The sequence below is a fragment of the Phascolarctos cinereus genome, unplaced genomic scaffold, assembly GCF_003287225.1.
Source record: "Phascolarctos cinereus isolate Bilbo 61053 unplaced genomic scaffold, phaCin_HiC Scaffold_9;HRSCAF=440, whole genome shotgun sequence".
In the NCBI taxonomy this organism is placed as follows: Eukaryota; Metazoa; Chordata; class Mammalia; order Diprotodontia; family Phascolarctidae; genus Phascolarctos; species Phascolarctos cinereus.
The window spans coordinates 95658482-95662835 of record NW_027556402.1 but is presented as its reverse complement, the minus strand read 5'-3'; the positions used below and the strand labels follow the sequence as shown (position 1 = coordinate 95662835).

The 4354-nt window shown below is 40.7% G+C and overlaps 1 pseudogene; it reads right to left on the bottom strand.

Moving 5' to 3' along the window:
• Positions 1-2621: 2621 nt before the first annotated feature.
• Positions 2622-3717, bottom strand: LOC110196442 (isocitrate dehydrogenase [NAD] subunit alpha, mitochondrial pseudogene; annotated as a pseudogene).
• Positions 3718-4354: the final 637 nt, after the last annotated feature.

Here is a 4354-nt window from a genome sequence, read left to right as displayed (position 1 = left end):
TTACCTCCCCTCTCTTGTAATTATGAAATTGATTTAAAAAAAATTACTCCTAGTCAATTTTATCTTATTTGATAAGACCTAATGTTCTAACCTGACAAGAGCTTTTTGGACCCTCTGTCATGATGTGTATTAGTTATCCTTTTAAACTTCATGTCTTTGGAACATTTGGTAAGCCTGACATCTATGCCTTTATCCAACTGCTTGAACAGCACTGAACTATTAACAAATTTCACCCCATGAAAAACCCTCTGTCAAGTTGACATTGAACCATTGATTACTATTCTTTGAGTCTGGCCATTTGACCAGCTTCAGAATCTGTCTAAGTGTATTATCATCTAGTCAACATCTTTTTCTTTCCCAAAAAGGCAATACTCTGCCAAATCCTTTGCTAAAATGTAGCTAGAATATGCATCAATTCCCTCATCTAATAATTGCCAAAAATGAAATGAGGTTAGTCTGCTGCAACAAGCCTGCTCTTGGTGAAGTCATGATGTCTCTTTGTGATCATGGCTTTTTTGTTTTTAGTTCATTTACTGTGCTTTTAATAATACATTCTAGAATTTTGCCAGCAGTCGGAAGTCAAATCCCTTCACTATAGTTTGCCTTCTCCGTTCTCTTTCAGGTTTTTTAAAAAATCAGAACCCTATCTGACTTTCTCTAATCCTGTGGTATTTCTCCCATACTTCATGATCTCTTGGACATTGCTGACAGAGGATCAAGCAATCATAATTGGCTCTTCTTTTAGTACTCAAAGATGTACTTTATCCAGTCCTGGTGCCTTGAACTCATCAATGTGAACTGTATGTCTCCTCTCTACATCCCTACTCATCTTGAGTGTCATCTCCTTACTAGCTGCTTGCTATCTTTCCTTTCTGGTCTGAAGATCACTCTCCTTAGCAGTTTTCTTTATCTGATGAATACCTGCCTCACAAGGCTGTTGTGAGGATCAAATGTGAAATCATACACAAAGTGCTTTGTAAACTTTGAAGTGTAAAATAAATGTCTGCTCTTGCTATTTCCAATTATGTGCTTGTTACTCTACGAACACACCTGTATCTAAAATCAAGCAAAGTTTGACAGCATGTTATTTTGCTTATTCTCCAGTTACCACAAGTTTTCTCCTTTTTCAAACTGAGTCAAAAACTAGTGTCAGAGAAATCATCTGTACTTAGCAGAGTGACATATGTAGTGGGTAATAAATGCATGCTTATTAATTTGAAACAGAGAAGAATAGTATTCATTTATTATGACTCCTGTTTATAAATTTATAAGTGTCCAACCTTTATTTTGAAAGTTACTAGACACTGTTTAAAGTAAGATAGTTTACAATTCTCCAGCGGTTATGTGATGCTTTTACCCTATTTTCCTCATTTCCTCTGCCTTAGAAATGGGCTATACCTAGAAATGAAAGCTCCCAGGCCTCTGGGCAGTCACCTGCTTATTTGATGAGGCACTTCTTGGTTTTCCAGAAAAAAAAGTGATTTAATTTAACAGCAATAAAGCAGCTCTTACTATTGTAGTTCAAGGAATTTCTAATTAACATGAGTGTCATGCCCAGAAGATCCCTTCACAGTGAATTTAAATGCTACTTTCCCCACAGGACTCTCTGATTTTTGTTGCCCAGCTAAAATCAGCTGGAAATGTCTTCTTCATCTTTGGTTGCCACAGTAGCAACATCATATTCTAATTTTTATTCTATTTATCTTTGCTTACATCTTTTCACATCTACAGAATTATAATAATAATTCAAATCTCTGTAGCTCTTTTAGACTTAGAAGGTGCTTTATTCCCTGAGAATTAAGTAGAGTCAGGTGTTATTATTCTCATTTTATTTTTTTTTCAGGTTTGCAATCTTTATTCATGCATACAATACATCTTTTGGAGAGCAAATCTCTTTATTTCTTAGCTCACTACACAACTTTAAAATGTATCATCTGTACCCCCTATGATGTGATTCACCCAGGAAATTCCTCTTATACCTCTTTACTTTTATAAGAATGTCATCTTGTGCTATGTTAGTATCCTGTTTCCCGCCCCCCCCATTAAACTTCACATGCTCCAAGGAAAATAGGGGTTTTCTTTAAAAAGTTGGCTGTTTCTCCTGTTAATTCAGTATCTTCATATTTACAGCAAGTCTGTCAGTTGAGGAAAAATGCAATTCTATGTGAAGTGTAAAATGGTTAATGATGGAAAACGACAAGACAGGAATCCATCCTTACAATACAGAAAACATTTTTTTAAAGGCAATTTTTTAAGGTTAAGTGACTTGCCCAGGGTCACACACCTAGTAAGTGTCAAGTGTCTGGTCCGAGGCCGAACTCAGGTCCTACTGACTTCAGGGCCGGTGCTCTATCTACTGTGCCACCTAGCCACCCCCGGAAAAACATTTTCACCAGAGAGAGACATTTAATAAATAAAACAATGCATAAAAGAAGTCCTTTGGAAGCAGGCACCAGAGGGTCACTTGCGTCCCTGGGCACAGAAGGTATTAAGAAAAGGCCCAATTTAGAATGTTTGCTCTGTCAAGAAAGACGAATCCAAAGTAAATGGATGGTAGATAGTCTAGGTTTTTCTTTATTGTGTCCAGACTGCTGCCAAGTGCCTAACAGGTGAAGCCTTCTTTAATCTAGGTCTTTTACTTGGTGGCAGATCTCATCCGTGAAGTCTGAGCACTTGGCGTTTCCTCCCAAATCTTTTGTCAAGCGCTTCCCATCTTTAATTGTCTCAAAGATGGCCCTCTTGATCTTTGCTGTGTAGTCCTGCATCCCCATGTGCCGAAGTATCATCATAGAACTAAGGTTCAGGGCAGTGGGACTGACCATGTCCTTCCCAGCAATGTCTGGGGCTGTTCCGTGAACTGATTCAAAGATCGTGATTCCATTAGCGCCAATGTTTCCACTGGGTGTGACACCAAGACCTCCTATTAGGCCAGCACATAAATCACTAAGGATGTCCCCACATAAATTTGGCATCACAAGAACATCAAACTTGGTCGGATCTTGTACCACATTCAAACATAATGTATCAAGGTACATCTCATTAAATTTAATATCTTTATTGTTTTCTGCAACTTCCCCCTGCACTTTTGGAGGAAAAGCCCATCTGACCTTCGCATGATATTTGCTTTGCACAGCAGTCACATTGTTTCGGTGATTGCTCCTGGCATACTCAAAGGCAAACTCGGCAATACGTTTGCTTGCCAACTCACTGATGATTCCGATACACTGTATGACACCGTCAACGATCACATGCTGGATGTCACTGTATTCTTCGCCTTTGGTGTTCTCCCGAATGGTGATAATATTGACATCTATGTAAAGGGTGTCGTGGCCTTCAATGGAGACGCATGGACGCACGTTTGCATACAGGCCAAAAGTTTTACGAAGCAGTATATTCATAGAAGGATGTCCCACCGCTACTGGCATCTTTAAGCGGCTTTTCAGTCCCGCCTTGTTTTTGTCCATGGATTCTTTGGCTTTAGGGGGAATCATCCAATTTCCTCCAGGTCCTTTAATGGCAGAGACATTCCTCTTTTCCCACTATTTGAATGGGTGCTTTGGCAGCATCAAAGACCTTCATGACAGAAGCTGAGATTTCTGGTCCAATACCATCTCCTGGGGTTAAGGTCACTGTCTGTACACCTCGGGTAACCTGTTTTGGGCTGCTGAAGGCCCCCAGCAGCCGACATATCTTCGGGATCCACGCGGGGCCGGCCATAGGGTCCACTCCTGGGGCCCCAGCGGCGGCTACGCGGCTATGCGCAGACTCCCTCGGCCCGGAGCCCAGGCTCGGCTTCATTGGCAGGCCCCGCCCCTCGAGCCCGCCCCCGAGGAGGGAAGTAGCCTCATTTTTTTAAATTAAAATAATTATTTTTTAGTATCCTCATTTTATTAAGGAAGAAGCTAAGCTCCAGGGAGATTAAATCACTTGTCTAAAGTCATACAGCTAATGAGAGGCAAAGCCAATCATGGAACCCAAGTCTTCTGACTCCAGCTTTTGGGCATTTTGTGCTGCACTAGGCTGTCTTTCTGTAAGTTCCCAAGGGTGGGGGCCTTGTTGTCTTGGGGGGCGGTCTTTGAATCTTTCCTTGCACTTCTCAGTGCATTCCCCATGATAGGAGCTCAGTGGATGTAAATTATGTAAATATGCTTTTAAACAGAGGTATGAGATTCTGCACATCTGAGCAGATTGTATGTATGTGTGTGTGACCTTGGTGTTGCTTAGATAAGGAGCTTCCCTGAGCCAGGATGGTGTTTTATACATGTCAGTGCAAGATGCTCAAAAAATGATCTTAAACTTGAATGTGTCTTGTACCCTAAATTCACTTCTGCTAATTACAAGTAGAGGCCTTGTT